This window comes from Passer montanus, unplaced genomic scaffold (assembly GCF_014805655.1).
Source record: "Passer montanus isolate IOZ18808 unplaced genomic scaffold, ASM1480565v1 scaffold269, whole genome shotgun sequence".
NCBI classification, from domain to species: domain Eukaryota; kingdom Metazoa; phylum Chordata; class Aves; order Passeriformes; family Passeridae; genus Passer; species Passer montanus.
The window spans coordinates 106,081-124,029 of NW_024367361.1; the positions used below are offsets into that span (position 1 = coordinate 106,081).

Below are 17,949 nucleotides of genomic sequence, written 5' to 3' on the forward strand. Positions count from 1 at the left end.
AGCACCCAGAAAATTAAGGACAAGGAGACAAAATACACAGAATAGTCACTGACTTTGAAGTCAGGGTACCTAATCTTGTGAAAATTTTCACTAAGAGAAAAGCATGCTAGGTTTAACTCTTGGAGATTTCTGAAAACAGTCTTAGCAAGTGCCAAACTACATTTATATCTTTACCTCGTCCCTTTCATGTATTTCTGCTCTTCCCTATGTTTTGCACTTAAGCAAAACACAATCTAAGAATGATCTGAAAATAACATAAATGAAAATGCATTACTAAAAGAGCATACGAGGATATCTTAAGAACACATTTCTATAAATTGCTTTCAATTTCTTCCCTTTTTTTTTAATAGAAACAAACAATAATTTGGGCTGGAAATGGTTTCTGGGGGTCATCCTCTCCAACAGGAGAGGTCAACCCTCCAAAACAAGGAACATCAGTGTTAACTCAAGCTGTTCAATTGACTTGTAGAAATGTTCACTACACTCAACTATGAGCAAAATGCAAGTTATAATAAAGGCATCTTAACAGATACTCATGCTTGCAGATACAATGACAACAGAGTGAGTGGCTCTGAGGCTTTACACAAACACATGCCATTTTACTTGAGCATGGAGTGCATAAATGTGCATAATGCCTTGCATCCTTAACATGCCAGCCTTTCACATCTCCCTGCCACACTGCTGCTGAAACCTACCAAGGAAACTAAAACACAGTAAAAATAAAATTACAAAAAGATGCATTCCTTGGAAATTTTATTCCTCTTGATATTGGCAATAATATGGCAAGAGATTACTCACAGTCAAGATTGCTCATTTCTGTCAGAACTTCGTACCACAAATCAAACAGCTTCACTAAAAACCACAGGAAAAATCTAACAGTTAAAAGAAATAACCCAAACATCGTAGATGACAAGATTTATTTTGTTAATTCTTAAAAGTGCAATAATTTTTTCAGTGTACACTTGTACGTTCATTTCAGGTGGCTTTCAACTGAAAGACTGAAAAGTTTCCAAGCTAACTCCTTTGGAAGGATTCTCCTGCTCAGTTTTTCAGCTACTTCTTTAACACCTTAGGATGTGTATTTACCTGCACCTTTTATCAATAACAGTCTATATAAATGCTTCACTTGTTCTCAATTTAGGTGTTTTTTTGTTTGTTTCTTCTTGAAGACTTTCACTGCTGCTTCATTTTCAAAACTTGTTCATATAGTACACATTCAGAGAAAATTAAAAGAATAATAAAACCTGTATTTAAGACTTAGACTACTTCAGCTTATACCAGCTAATTGCATTGTCTTCTATATGGCTTCTAAGCTTCACTGTGGGAATTACTTGCCAAAACAGATCCCTATTTTCTTACAGACCCATTTTCACCTCCTGTACTGTAATCTTCCTAAAAACTCTGTGCCCACACCTTTCAGAATTACTGTAGTCAACGTGTCTCTTTTTTGCTGCAGCCCGTTCCACAATGGCACAGCCTTCTCCAGTGATGGTCTCTGAACTCCCCCATGAGGATTTGCTGTGCCCACACCCACAAGCAGCAACGGGACCAGGCAGGAAGGCCTGCAGACCTGAAACCCACATGGGATATGTCCTTGGAGTTTTAGTTTGGAATAGCTCCACAGGGATCCCACAGTCCAACACGAGCAGGACCACAGCTTGCAGTTCAGTTTCATCCAAAAGCAACTCAGCTTCCTTGATCCAAGCTGATTTCACAAGCCAAATCAGGAACAGACTATGAGAACATTCAGTGGATTAATTTCCAAAGTGCACTCCTTGTCCAAATTAAAACAATTAAACCACTAATGAAGACTGTTTCTTTTCCTGTTCTCTCTGCTATGCATTCTGGCCATGAGGAAAACCTCCACAGGTCTCTCACATTCACTGACTCAAGTTCACTCTTTTTGCATTACTCCTGCTCTCCTCTAATTCCCTGCACATGGACAAGAGTATTTTCATGTGTGACCTTGCTGGGCCACTTTGTTTCTGATGCCACATTTTGTTCCATTCTGACAGTTTCAGAGAAGACTTTTTTTCAGAATATTTTCCTTTATAAAATTATAAAAATGGAATCCCAAAGTTTCTCACTCTCCATCAGTGGGACAGGTATGCCTTTTCTCTTCTTCTGTGCAAAATCAAGGCTAGAAAATTGCTTCTACAAAACTACTAGGAAGTTTTAACTGCCCTGGTTTAAGAAAAAAACAGAGTATTTTTAGTCAAATAGATTAAGATTACATTTAGACTATATGTCTATTTAATTGAATGATGTAGGTAAAAAAAAAAAGTCTGTCATAAAGCACAACATCTTTGTATCATCAAACAAGGTAACAGATGGTCTCCCTGAGGCCTAAGTGATGAGCCAGACCACAGAACTGCTTGCTTCATATGGAAGGAGGAGCAGCCACTGAGTACCACTATCTGTGTAAGCAAAAATGTTTTTTATCACAAGGAGTATAAATTTCCAGAAGTATTAGGCATCTACAAACATGGTGAAAAACTGAAGTTTATTTTCCTGTTCATTTTACACATTAGAGAAAATCAGTGAAGCCTACTCCGTGCCACACTGAAGTGAAAAGTCCAACTCCTGTGACTCTCCACATTCCTGGTACTGAAAAGAAAATGACACACCTTTCTTTGAAAAAGCAAGAAGGATAATCCAAGAAGCTACAGACTGTGCACTGTCATCTCAACCTCAGGGAGGTCAGGGAGCAGATTCTCGTAGGAGCCATTTCCAAACATAATGTGGACAAAAAAGTGATTTGTATTAGTCAGCATGGGTATATAAAGAGGAAATAATGATGTGTGACAGACCTGACAGCATTCTTTGAGAAGATGACTTAGTAGCTGGGACAACACCATGACCTACAACACCCTCACACAAGGGGATGAAGCAGGGGCCAGGCACAACTAGGGGGCAGACTGCAAGCCTGGATGAAGGGCAAGGTTCCTGGGGCTGGGATCAGAGGTGCACTGCCCAGTTAGAACCCAGGCAGCAGTGCTGTATAGCCCAGGGGCACAGACTTGACCAGCACTGTTTAAGTTCCCCATTTATGACCTGGACTCAGCTCATCCTCAGCAAATATGCTGATGGAACAAAAATTCCACAAGTGGAAGTGCAACCACAAGTGGAAGTGCAAAGTTAAACCCATACACCAGTAAAGGCTGGGGGGCAGCTGGACAGAAAACAACTCTGCAGAAGACACTGGTGCTGTTGTACATGAACTAGCAATGCTTCCTCACAGTAACAACAAATAAAAGGGTTGGCAGCATCCTGGATTAGGAAAAAGCATCACTTGCAGCATGAGAAAGGTGATCCTTCTCTTTCATTCTAATTCTAGAATTAGAATTTGGCTCCCCAACTCAAGAGTGACACAGATGGACTGATGTGACACCAGCAAAGGGCTATAGAGACAATAAAGTGATTGGGAAGTGGCTGAGAAGGCTGAGATTGTTAAGCCTGGAAAGGGGAATGATCAGGAGGATATTACCAGTGTGTATAAATACTCAAAGGTTAAAAGGCTTAAGGCAGACTCTCCCTAGCAGTACTGAGGGATGGGACAATAGCCCGCAGGCACAAATTAAAATAATGGAAATTCAACTTAAAAACAGGGGATGGAGTCATTTATTTTTCTGTGGGGTGGTTGAAGAGCAGAGAACTTGTCAAGAGAGGTTAAATCACCATTCTCAGAACCATTCCAAACCCAACTGAACACATTACTGACCACTGTAACTAGTCTTGTTCTAAAAAGATGAATTTGGATCAGGCCATGTCCAAAAGTCTCCTCCAACTTCAGGTATTCTGTGTATTCTGGGATTGAGTTTCCTAAAACAACCTCAGTAATTCCTGTTGCACAGTATTCTGGGATTCTTTGAGTTTCCTAAAACAACCTCAGTAATTCCTGTTGTACCTGTCCTGTTTCTCTTTTTGAGTCTCTGTCCTGTAGCAGATTCCTCCTCTGAAAAGACATCTATCAAGCTGGTTATAGAGGCTATTTTTTTTTCAAACCAAGGATCCCTTTCAGTGTTCAGTTATTAATATAGCTTAAGTTTTACTAGTTTGAATAGAAAGGCAAAGATTGCATAAATCAGTATTGCACTTTCTCCAGGTTCAGTAGTGTTCATCTTCAACATCAAGATTTTCATTTCTACAGTTTTTCCTGTGTCCTACACTAAAATTCAGTGCACAAGTCTGCACCAGGTATTTCTTCTCACTTTTAACAACTACTTCCATTTCCCTTATTGCTGCTGTGTATTATAATGCACAGAGCAATACAGCTTGAGTGAATTTCCTACAAGCCCAGCACTACACAGACCCAAGTGTTGGCTAGCTCCAATTAATGACAATCAGGTTACATGAAACTGAAAAACATACAAAAGTCTACTGCTTCAACTGTCCCAACATAAAGCTGTTACTGGACACTTCCAATGCCCACTGGTTTCCTGGTTTATTTTCATTTTCTTTTGCCCTAATAAGAAACCTCACAAAAAATTCACATATCACTGCCTTGGAACCTGTGGTATCCCATTGTTATAAAAACAACATAAGAGATGAGAAAGTCATTAAATATCATGGGGGACACTCTGTTTATTCAAAAAGATATCAAAATTTGTTGATGTTTTCACATATTTCCTTCATATTAACTTACATGGTTATTATTTACACAACCAAACCTGGACAGTTACCTGTATGTTGTTCCATCTCTCTCATGTTTCTTTAAAGCCACTGTCCTGGTACTTTCAATCAAACTAATTACTCTCTTTTACCTAAAAAATATCCCATCTGTGACAAATTTAGGCTAGAGATTTGCTTAAAGGATCCTCTAACAGTTCCTAAAAGCTTCTCCTAAGAGTCTATATAAATTAGTCCAAACCTCAGTGGGAAAGATTGGCACTGAAGTTTCCCTTATGATACCAAAGCTAGACAAACATGATGCTTTCAAAAATCCCCACAATGTCTACACAGGTAATTTGATTTTGGAGGTAGAATATAGCTGCACAGCATAACACAGCTGCCTTTCTCATCCACATGTTCTTCTACCACTTTAGCCTGATGATTTTCACATACCCACTGACTTTCATTTCCCAGTGTCTACATTTTTCATTCCTATCTCATTAGTACAGACATACCCACACAGCATCACAGCTCACACTACTGCTTTAAGTCATTTTTCAATTAAAAAGGTGGAAAGAGTCAATCTTCATGAGCAAATCTCAGAAACTGCAGAACTTAATTGATACTTATGGGAAGAGATAAAAGACTGGTATCACTGGATATGTTAAGAGAACCACTTGAACTTTAACTAATTCTACACATTATTTCGTGACTTGTCATCAGACAAAAATCCATGGTGTGTGTATTTCAGCTATTTTTAAAAGTACTTCAAGGGCATTACTTTTGAAGTGTGTTCAAATTGATGGGGGCAATTTAAAGGATGGACACCAATGGAAAGAATGGTCTTATCTGACTATGAATATTAAGGCAACACAAAAGTAACATAATACTTTCAATAAAACTACATGCTTGGCTTTAGCAAACGAGGTAATGCACCCAATAATTGCTATATGAGAGACAGGATAATGACTGAGAAAGATATATCACCAACTGCCTAAATACTCCACCATCATCCAGAGCCCACAGTCACTGGGGAGCCCTGTTTTGCAGGGAGGACCTGGAGAAACCTTCCTGGCAATTAGAAAGATCCCATATGGTGCATCTACCCACAGATGAGGTCTCTAAATTCCCTGAAAATGGGTCCAGCTTTTATAGGCCCAAATGAACAAGTCAAAGTGACCTAATAATATTTTTAGCACAGAAACTCCATCTGATGGCACACTTCTAAACCAGCAGGGGCCAGAGCTTGGCCGGAGCCCAGGCCTTGGCTGGGAGGGTTTTCCCCTAAAACACCCTACAAACAAACCTCTATTCATGTCAGTTGGGAAAATTTCTTAAAATGATACATTTCTTGCAGATAACTACACCAGGTTATACAGAGCTAGCATAAGCATCTGTGTAATTTATTTTTAGCTAAATAATACTGATGGTGTTAGTCACATAATGCCCAGGGTTCATCTTTTAAGTCAACTCTGGCTAAGACATGCTGCTCAGGCCTAAGCACATCAAAGAGTCAATAAGAAACATTTTCCCTGCTGTAAAATAGCAAGGTAAAACAAAATATGAGGCCACCACCTTCTGTTTCACCACCCACCTTGCAGCTTCGGAACAAGTCCTTTCAGAAGCAGTTACACATTCAGTTATTAACAGAGGGCAGCACCTACAGAGGATTTCATAATCTCCGGCCATTAGTTTTACTTCTTATTTACAGCTCAGTGCTTGCTTCAGGTTATTTCCCCATTCCTTTCTCAGAGCTACATTTCATTATCAATGGTTCGGACACACACCTAAACAAACCTGCAAAAAGCTTTTAACTCTGGGGAATGAAAAACACCAGAAAGCTTGACCATTCAATTACCTGTGGTCATTACTAAGAATGACAACTTCAGCAGCCATTACAGCTGTTGTACATGTTTATACGGTTTTTAAATTGTACAGCTGTAATGTTTTTTAAAGTAGCTTCTGGAATGACTGTTGTCTACCAGCAAAATGTCAACCCTGATCATCTCACCTGGAAGCCTCAAATGGAGCAGATACAATGCTGGTGTCTACATGAACCTCAAGATGTTCTGTGCAGGACTGTCCAATACACAATGCACCTTGTTTTAAGTGTCCGACAGCACCAGCAAAGGTTTAGTGAGCACAAAAGTACCTCCCTCTGTGGGTATGGCAATGAAGAGAGCCACAGACACAACTCCACTCCTTTGCTCCCAAGAACACAGATGAAAAGGCCTGTGGAGCTTTCAGGAGCTATTGCCTATAAAAAACTTGCTAAACAGATCATCACTGTACGTACCTGAGCAATAAATGAAATCGAAACAGACTGCACAGCTCTGCAATTCAGCCTGGCAAGGCTCATCAAAGAAATGATGAATCATTCCCTACTACCAGCAACAACCACGTATCTGAAATGTGCTGATGACTTCAAATCTCTTGAAAAAGAAAGCTCTTTGTCGCTTGCTGCTTGTACCTGCTTCAGCAAAGTAGATGATGTAACACAGTTCCTGTTGATTGACTCACTGTGGGAACAAGAACTGCTGTAGACAACTCACTGCAATTCTGACAGGTAAGGTTAGACTACACATACACTGCCCCCTAAGAAAAATAAGCTGCTTCTCTGAGTATTCTTACACAGTAGAATCAAAGAAATTAGAAGTGGAAAGACAGTATGTGGAACAAAAAATAATATTGCTGTGTGGAAAATTCAGTGTCAGCTGAAAATAAATGCTGCATTTTTTTTCCCAAGCTAAATTATTTATTACTAAAGTAAATCCAAAAAATGAAATCAAAATTACAATTTTAGGGAGGGGATAAAGTATTGAGATTATTTAAGTCAACCCTGAGGTATCTAAAAGTCTGCTACAGGTCATTGTCTTTTCCAAAACTGAAAACTGCCGCAAGCAAAACCTTCAGTTCCAGAGGAGTTGTCTTCATGTTTTCTAATTTCAACAGAAGTCCATTACCTGCTTCCTAGGAATTTTTAACAAGTGACCAGATGGCAACATCAAAGTACAGCCATGGGTGGACAACAAAGCCATCCCAACCCTGCAAAATCTGACTTCTTGCTACATTCCAGCTTATGCCTCTCTGTAAAATAAAACAAACTACAGGAGAAAGGTGGCCTAGAATTGTACCACTATTCCAATATTATCAACACTTCCATTAAATTTGGGTTTTCTGAGGCTGCCCTAAGACTCCTTTGACCTTTTTATAAAGATAAAGCAGATGTCAGAAATCTTAATTCTTCCGACTAAGGTAATAAGTAAATTCCTTCAACAAAAGTTTCAGTCTTTACATCCTAGATCTTCTGTGTGAAAAACTGACAACTGCGCATTAAATAAAACCAAAAGAACAAGATCATCTTCTAACAATAAACACTGACTGTATCCTTCCATTTCAAGGGACTTGCCTTACTGCTGGGATACAACTGGAAGCCCACAGGTTGGTGAAGAAGCGCAGGACTGGCTCCTAAACCAAAACTTGCAAGTGAACCAGAGGTAACTGCACCACCACAAGCATCAGCAGTGCAGCTATGGAGCAGTGCAGATGGGCAATTATCCTCGTGCAGCTGGATACTGCCCAAGGAATGGGCTCCCTTCCCCTTGACACTCCCCTGTCTCACAGTCCTTCCCTACCTTCATGCCAATTCTAGTCATAAACTGACATTCAAGGACCTGTTTAATCCAGGAAATCTTCAGGAAAAAAAAAGCCCAGGGCCCCTGATAACTGTGAAACTGTGTCTTTTTTAAAAACAAAATAGGCACACTTTGCATGCCCTGGCAAAATATTCTATGCAAGGAGAGTAATTTATGAACACTCTATACCATATATCCACCCCTTCCTGGCTTCCCTGGCAACACATTATGTGGAACATCAAAATGAAGCCCACAAACTGGAGCAAAAGAACAGGCCCACATAACACTGCGCAATGACCACCTCGATCAACAAAACATTCTTACAGATACAAACCTTGAGTCTGAACCATGTGAGGAGTTTGGACAATTTTCTTCTAAATTCTGTTCAGACACTACCTAGTTTGCATTACTCTGCGTGAGATCAGAAGTCATGTAGGCAGAAACACAGAATATAGAGTTTACTATTTTTAAAACAGGAAGTGTAATTCCAAAAAGCAAAGAAATCCCAGCTGTGACACAGACTCTCTTAGAATAAATCTCATCCCTATCATTACTGTCTGTAAGTCCCCTCCTCTCACCTCCCACATCAGCCACCCATAACTATGAAGCTCACTTCACTGGTGTCTTCTCTACTCAGAGAGTGCACTGGGCAGCTTCCAGCCTTGAAATGAACAGGCATTAGTCTGAAAATATTTTCACCTCTAATATCCCCCTCAGGACAGTATTACTTTGTTCACATCACAGATGTGAAAGCAAGATGTTGCTTAAATGTTATTTTTTTTCTTTAATAACTGAAGCTCTCACTAGTGCCTTAAGTCTTGTAGTTCTGAGAGCCTCACGAGTGGCAAAGAAAGGAAAGCAGAAAAAAGCCATGATACGCCACGCCTCACAGGCTGTTTAAAGTTTAAGACCTTTAAACCATGGAGAATATCAAATAAACCACCAGCAATGTCAACAGGTCTCCACACAGACCAAATCCACCTGCCCAGACCAGATTTCAGAACAGGAGTTAAACAGCCTGATTCAATGGGTACACAGAAGAACAATGAGAACACTGCTGCCTCACGATAGCTTTTTCATTGACCTGATCTCAATTTGGTTCAGACAAATGTTTAATAAATGCAGCGTTGCTCTGGAAATTGGTCTTTTTAATATTCACAAATGCCTCATTGGTATAAGGCCAAAAAAAAATTATATTCTAAAATCTCACTGGTAAACTCAATTTAAGGTGCACAAAGCGGAACTTGCCAATTACAGGCAGGATTACTGCCCCTGGATCCTAAGTTTTCCTCTGTACCTTTAGGTGATGAGGAAAGAAACGGAATTAGAAATGTTACACGTGGTGAGTATCCACCTGAAAACACAGGTGAGAGCTGTTTCGTTTGGGCAGCTATGGAAAATTCTTCCAGGTAGAGTGAGGTGATCAAAGTGTCTTCCTTCAGCATTGCCCTCCCCTTCCCCATTACCATTATGCACATTATTCCCCTTCAAACAGCTGGAACAAGAAACTGCTCTGAAGGCTTCATCATTGGAGACATGCCATGCACTGGGTCAATCACAGACATTTAAGAACCAAAGCAGCTTTATGATCTTTGAACTGGTGTCTTTAATGTTCCTTCCAACCCAAACCATGCTGTGATCCTGATACAAAAAGCAAGTCAGCGTCATCACAAGTCTCACTTTTTATCTTCTAAGCCCACAAATTCTCTTTTCTCTCATTTCCTTTAAAAAGTGCCCTTCACATGCAGGATCACCCAGGAAGTTTTAATGTGAATAGACAGGAAAGGGTGTTGAGGTAAAATCTGGTGAAAATATGCAGCTCACCACTTTCACAGAAGTTAGCAAGCCTGGTTCAAGATTAGGCCAAATACATTACCATTTTATGAACATTTTTATATATTGGTCAACACATTTCTTATCCAGTCTCTGAAATTATATACTTACAGCAGTAGGAAATACACATGTATATATACAAGGCACATACACTTGTAGAGACAAGCCTTATTACGAGGAATTAATCAGCGTGATCCACAGATCACTTAATTCAGGCTCTGACAAGCCAAAGTAAAAAAAAAAAAAAAAAAAAAAAAAACTACTTTCAAGATGAGGAATCCTTACATGGAACAAATCTGCTCCATCTATTTGCTCTTCAAATAGATGAAAAGAGCACCACTGACAAGAGCAAAAACCTCAGGGTGTTACAAAAGTAGAAGAAGAGTATTCAGCAAGATGAGGAATCCTTACACGGAACAAATTTGCTCCATCTATCTGCTCTTCAAATAGATGAAAAGAGCAGCACTGACAAGAGCAAAAACCTCAGGGTGTTACAAAAGTAGAAGAAGAGTATTCAGAGCAACAAGTCTTAATACACTGAAGTGTTTATGAAGCCAGCAGTGAATAAAATAAAAATCTGGATATCTGAGCATTCTAACTGTTAAGCAAGACTAGTGATTACTAATACATAATTAAAAGTTAGCTAGCACTGGGGACTGGGGAGGCACTAAGCATGGATACTGACCAAAAGCATGTTAAAAATTAACACAACCCACTCTTCTGTGTCTCAGTCCATCTCTTCAGCTTGCTCAGCATTGAGCTTTCCTTCACATTTTCCACTGAATGAGGCAAAGCTACAAAGGGTAGTAAGTTATGCATAACTTGCCCAGGCAAAAGTTCCATCCCAATCACATGAAACTGAAGGGATCAAAGAGCCTATTTTATTTTCCTGAAAATTAACATGCTTCCAGTCACAAATTTTATATTCCTAATAGATATTTCATTGCAAATGGCTATTTATTTGATGAATTAATAAATAAATCAGAAGCATATTGCAGACCTGTCTTACCATGTCTTTTCCTGTTTCAAGATCATCTTAATCTTTCACCTGATCTTTCTTTTCCTTAGTAATAAACTTCAAAAAGATTACTAGGTACCCAGTTAATACTCAGAAAGAAAAAATATGTGTAAAGGCTACCATTGAAAGAAAAATAGTACCTATAAAAGTAGAAAACAGAGAACATGAAGATTTTATATTGGCTGATAGCAACACAATCCTCTGGAAAGCTGCAGCTTCCATATCATGGGCTAACAAATCCAGAACCTGAGAGCTGCACGTTTCAGGTAAAGAAAGGTAAGTCACCTTTCACTTCCTGATCAGAAACAAGGTTCCACACAATCGAATTGGAACAATCCCCCTGAAGAGAACTGGCCTTTTCTTGCTGAGCAACAACACCATTTGAGTCTGAGCTCCAGCTTCAGAACCAATGATGGAAATGCAAACATGACAGGAGTTCTGTGCCTGACTGAAACAACAGGCCTCTCCCAGCAGCAGAGTTGAGAATAGCTTGGGCAGGTGGGTGGAAGGCAGGAATTATTGGTTATTAAACAAGAGGACTAAAAGAAAACTCAAAAAAACCCACCAAAAACCATACTGCCAAGTTTGAAAAACTATTTGAATAACTAGTGCAACAAGATGTGGTATCGTGTTTCCTCAGAGAGGAGAAAAAAACCTGCTGTGCTTTGGTATAGTAAAAGCAGAAATTCCAGGCATAACTTGAGAGCTGGTCATATGAAACAGGGCCTTGGCTTCTTCAAAACACTCTTTCCCAGTTTGTTGCAATACTTTCATTTCTATGATGTGCAATTTGCAATTCTTAGGAAGAAAAATATCAATCCTTCAGTTCCAGCAACTCTGCACTACAGTAAAACCTGAGCGTCAGTCATTTAGAGAAACTGACCAAGTCTCTATTGCCTTAGTCTTCTGAGAGAAGGATGAAGAACCTTTTGTCTCACCAAAATGTGCACACAGAATGAGCTCAGCTAACAGTCCAACCAAGACCAAGAAGGACTGCCTACAGCCTTTAAAAGGACTCAAGTTATGAGACAGTAAAACTAAATATCTAGAATACTCCCAAGCTAGACTATAATCATGGCTTGTCTACTTCCTCTTCTGAGGCAAGCACTCACTTCAAAATGCTTCTGCAGCTGGGCAAAGTGCAGTTGCAGTAGTAAGGAGCTGTGGCCAGTGCTCTGCTGGGTTATGCTCACACCTTCACTTTCCCCCGCTGTGAGGGCACAAAGAAGTTCCTGCAATTACACCTAAGTGTAGCAGAATGACAAAAACTAGAGCATTACATTGACATAACTGGACACCCAAAGAGAAAAGCTTAAAAATAAACTCCCAGAAGCTTCATCGTTACCATGTGCAAGGGGTTTTTCTTCTACTCTCACCCTGCAGACTCTTTTCCTTGCTTTTAAGAAGAAATCAAATTGTTTTTATTGCTTGAAAAGTACTTCACTATGGCTGAATATATTTATCACTTTGTTTAAACAGCTTAAACTTACAAAAGATGTTTATTTAGATGCTATCATTAACTGCTACTGATAATGCTGCTGACAAGCATCTTATCTCTTTCACATGTTGTAAAATAGAATAAAATCACTTTGTAAAATGAAACATTTTTCAAGCAGTCTACGACAAGCTCTCTTAAAAAAATTATAAATTTAATCTCCTCAAGACAAACACCCTGATACTTTACTGCCTTTCTTCCTGTTACCTTATGCTGTAGTTTCCCCCAAACAATTTCAAAACTTAAAGAAATAAGATAACTCATGTTTCAGGTCTGTTTCACAAACAGAAGAAACAGAACTTTAAGAAGAGATAGAAAATAGAGGGAAGAAAAAGAGGTAATGCTGCTTAACTAATAAATTCATATAAATAATCTTCTCTCAATCTCTCTTAAGCTCCAAAATAACTTTAATCTGTAAGAAGCTTTCAAAGTTAGCACTCAGAAGTCTCAGTTATTTTCCACTCCAAAATTACCTCTCATATCTACTGTTGTTGCTTTAAAGACAAGAAAACTCACTTTGGGTCTGAATGCTACATATTATTCCAAAGATCATTTGGAGGTGAATGCATTCAGTGCAGTGATTAAATGTCAGCTAAATCACAACTAAGAATGCACACCAGACACAGTCCACATTTAAACAGCTGTAGTGAATAGCAAGGTAATTGTAACTAAATTACAACTGCTTTGGACTTTCACTTCAAGAAAACAGAAAAGAATTTACTGCTTTCTGAAACAATACATTTTTAAGCACTAAAATCCTCAGAATCAAAGATGGCCTGTGATTCATGTTTCACTCTTAAACGTCTGTGCCTTTTTGCAGGTAAATACAAGCAATTGTTGTCACTCCCTCACCACAGAATGCCTTCTTTCAAATACCAGTCCAGATTTCTCCTCACTTCTCTTTGAAAAGGTTGACAGGCAGGGTAGGAGAGACCAAGCAAAACAATGAGAAACTCATGACAATAAGCAGCAATATATTGAGAAAAGACAGTATAAAATACCCTGGTTTCTGACTTCTTCAATTCCAACTAAGCTAAAAAGATAAGTTTTGCTGGGGATATTTCCTGAAGCATCAAGGGTAAAGGCTGCCACAACACAGGTACACCCGTACCCCAAACACCATACCTGCCCCTTTCTCTGCATCACGCACAGATCAGGTCTTCTGACAATTTAACATCACAAACTACAGCAGTTAAAACAAGCTGAATTCTCGAATATTAGAGCAAATTAGAGAAACCCATCCTCGAACACCTTTGTCTGCTTTTATCTCGACAGCATTGGCACACAAGGTCAAAGACAACCGGCGTGGGAGAGGAAGAGTTAACAGCCAGAACTTGTCCGTGTTTCCAAAATAGAGCGGTGGCACCAACGTTGCCATTCTGCCGTGTTTACAAGAGGGAACAGAGTTCGGGATAAACCTCTGGCTGCAGTCACGCTGTATCGCTAGGACACATTCCTTCAGTGTCCGGCTGCACCCGGCCCAGATAAAGACACAGAACCCCGCACACCTGGAAGGAGCCCCGGGACAGGGGGGACACCCACGGGAGAAGGAGGCAGCGCTGGAAGGGCTGCGGAAAGCACAGCCCTGAGGGGAGCGTGCCTCCGGGAGGGCGAAGGTTTAGGGGCAGATCCTGGCGAGCACGAACAGGGAGAGGCTGGCGGGGTCGGGCCGGGCAGGGGCGCAACACTGCCGGGGACGGCTGAGGAAAGGACTCGGAGCTGGAGGCACCGGGCTGCGGGCAGGTGCCCCCGGCAGCCGCGGAGGGGCGGCGGGGCCGGACAGCGCGGGGCTCTCGGGACCGCCGCCCGCGCCCCGGGGAGGGAGCGGCGCTGCCCCGCTCCGGGAGCTGCCCCGCGGGGCCCGGGGCTACAGAGCGGCGGGTCCGCCCTCAGCGAGTCCCTCCGGACCCGGGCCCGACCGCGGGATTCCCGCGCCTCCCGTGTCTCCCCGCCGCCCTCGGGGTCCCATCCCCGTGCCCCCGCTCCGCTCACCGGCCGCGGCTCCCCCGTCCCTCAGGTCCAAGATGGCAGCGCGGCCCGCCCGGCCTCCGGCAGCGACTTAGCAAAGTCGGGCGCGACGTGCGCAGGCGCCGAGTCCCACGGCTGCCGAACAAGGACTACAGCTCCCACCGTGCCCCGCGCCAGGCACTGCGCATGCTCGGCGCGGGCCGAGGGGTCGCGGACAGGGCGGGGCCGTGAGGGCCGCGGTGAGCGGCGGAACGCCGTGTGCTCTGGAGCCGGGCTTGCAGCGCTGGGGGCCTTCATCCGGGGAAGAGGAGGCTCCAAGTGCAACTTGGAGCACCTTCCAGTGCCTGAAGGAGCTCCGAGGGAGCTGGAGAGGGACTTCGAACAAGGGCCTGTAATGACAGGACAAGGGGCAATGGCTTCCCACTGCCAGAGGGCAGGGTTAGATGGGATATGCTCCGAGGGAGCTGGAGAGGGACTTTGAACAAGGGCCTGGAATGACAGGACAAGGGGCAATGGCTTCCCACTGCCAGAGGGCAGGGTTAGATGGGATATTGACAAGAAATGCTTCCCTGTGAGGGAGCTGAGGCCCTGGCACAGGGTGCCCAGAGCAGCTGGGGCTGCCCCTGGATCCCTGGAAGTGTCCAAGGCAAGGTTGGACAGGGCTGGGAGCAGCCTGGGACAGTGGGATGTGTCCCTGCCCATGGCAGGGGTGGAATGAGATCTTTAAGGTTCCTTCCAGCCCAAATCATTCCATGAATCTGTGATTCTGTAAACAGAGCATATACGTATGTGTGTGTGTATACACAGACTACAGTAGAAATCTTGGATAATCACAGCACCCCCGAGGGCTCAGCTGGCAGAAGATCACCTGAGGAAGCTGCGGCCATCCCTGGCCCCAGGTTACTGCAGTGACACCAGGAACAGCAAATCCCTGAGAGCACAAAGGAACGTCCTGGCTAACGTGAGTCTGTACCAGTCAAGCAGCTGGGACATCACTGCTGTCACTGTGTGCTTTGGGACACAAAATAAAACCCTTTGAAAATAAAATAACTTCTGTGATTTTAAAGAATCTGTTGCAGGTGCTCAAGCCAGTGATATTATTTAACTTTTACATAAAATCTTTCTTGTTTCAAGTGTATTTTTTCTTAACCTGAACACACTGTTGCATAAGTGAATGCACAGAAATTACAATACACTTCCTCTTTTGACAGTGAGGAATGAGAGAGTCTGCACTCTGAAATCAGAGGAAAGAATACCCAATATTGAGAGAGTAGGAGAATATCCACAGTATATATATATATATATATATATTTCAATAAAGGCATTAAAAAGGAGAAAGATCTCCTGCCCATTTATTTCACCTCCCAGCTGGCACACAACACTGTTTGCTCCTGCAGATTGCCTGTGGCTGGACTCCCAGCGGTGGGAACACTGCACTGTACCATTCTCCGCCGCCGCCTGGGTGAATCTCACCTTTAGCAGAGCTGAGTGTTTGCAGGAAGAAGCCGGATGCTGCCCCAAGGACACATCCCTGTAGCCCCTGTGGAATCCCCAGGTGAGCCTACGTCCATCCCTAGGGCAGTGTGGCCATTTGCAGTCTCTTTTTATCGTACTGGGTTTTGGTAGGTAAAGGTTGCTAAAGCAGATGTGAATAACACTCAGTGTCTCTTTTTGAGAACATCACATCAGTTGTCCTCTGAGTTACTGTCTTCCCCCTCCTTTTTCCAACTGGCATTTCTGGCAAAGTGCTTTTTTTTCAAAATCAACAGCCCTAATCTCTTTGTTTTCCAGCTTCTGATGCCTCCAGTCAAGTTCCATTTGTTCCATCTGCTCTGTAAAATTCACGATAAAAAGAATGTATTCCAGGTGCAGACTGCTTATCAGTTTGTGCTTCCAGGCCAGGAGGAACGCAGAACAGTCCTCACATTCACACTTTCAGATATCATTTCCCCTGGTAAAAATCATGGCCTGTCAGTGAATTGGAAGAACAAATAAATAATTAACACAGAATACATGATGAGTGAAGATGAATATAATTGAGTGGCAGAAGAACTATGTATCCAAGATTTTACCTTTGGGGAGAGGAGTGGAATGCTTAATTATTGTCTTTTTTTCCCCTATGCTTTTTATAACTACAAGATACTCAGGCAGGATGGAATTTTCTTGCTATTCCCTGTCATAGCTTTGTTTTGACGAGTACAAACCCCAACAGATAGGAAACCTTCCCACAACAGTGCAGGCTGGCCTTGTCAAAAACTTTTCAGGAAAACTGAATGCTTTAGTAGCTTTCCACATTTGCTGGGTTTGATATGGTGATGCTGTGCTTCTGGGAGATAATTTCTGAGAAATAATATTTAATAATTTTCATAATATTTTTGTTTTATTTCTCAGTCCAATCCAGACTGGTCAGTGGAATTTGTGCTTGTGGCAAAATATGTGTAGCATTTATTCTCGCTTGGGCTATTGTAAGTAATAATATTCACATCCCTAATGGAAGCTTATCCTGTTGTAACAACTGCCACAATCAGTGAGTGCTGTTGGTGCTGAGAGTTGACTGGGAAGCCACTGAGCATAAGGGTCTGTGTGACAGAGTGATGTAAATGATTTCCATGTTTGAACCTTTCTTGTGGTAATAAAAATAATTCTGAAAGTTCATTAAAATGTTGGGATTCTGTTTGATTTTTGAGCATAAGTCTGCAAATGGACATTGCTCTCTGGTACCTCTGGGCCCTGGGTTCCCTCAGCTAAAGGGCTGGGACAAGACTGTGTGGCAGAAGAACTGAACACTTATTATTCTCCTATCCCTAGAGTATGGGATTCCCTCTCCTGAAATAGACCCCGTCTTCATTCCCTCGGTTTTTCCACTCTCAACCAACTCCAAAGACCTCACACAAGACAAACCTCTTCTTTCCAACATTACATAATTTCCTAAAGATTGCACAGCAAGTCTTTTGTCAAACCTGGAAACAGGGCTGGGTTTCTTAGCTCCTTGACAAGTGTTTAATGATTTTTTAGTTTAGTGGTGTGGGGGTTTTTATTGTTGTTGTTTTGGCATTTGGTTTGGTTTTTGTGCGAGGGGACAGAATCACTTAAATACAAAATAATTCAGGTAGGAGGGAACCTCTGGAGACCTCTAGGTCCACCCCATGCTTGAACCAGAACCAACTTAGATAATGCAGCATAGGTAAGAGATAAATACCCTCACTGCTGGAGACTGCACAGCCCCTTCGTGCCCTAGTCCAGTGTTTGATGCCCCTTAGTCCACTTTACTTCCTTATATTTTTTTGTGATTTCACAACTCTGCAAGGAGTATAGCTTGTCCTCCTTACACCTCCCCAGCAAGCAGTTTTAGGCAGCAGTAAGGTGCCCCTTCGCCTTCCCTTCTCCAG

At 42.0% G+C, this 17,949-nt stretch overlaps 1 protein-coding gene across 3 annotated transcripts in view; it reads right to left on the reverse strand.

The window, feature by feature from the left end:
• The window catches only part of ITCH (itchy E3 ubiquitin protein ligase), a 61,003-nt gene extending 46,304 nt beyond the window's left edge, over positions 1 to 14,699 (reverse strand). For all 3 annotated transcript variants that reach the window (XM_039712419.1, XM_039712417.1, XM_039712416.1), the window contains exon 1: positions 14,585 to 14,699. The gene's annotated coding sequence lies outside the window, so the exon portion shown is untranslated. The remainder of the gene's footprint in view (positions 1 to 14,584) is intronic.
• Between the last annotated feature and the right edge of the window lie 3,250 nt (positions 14,700 to 17,949).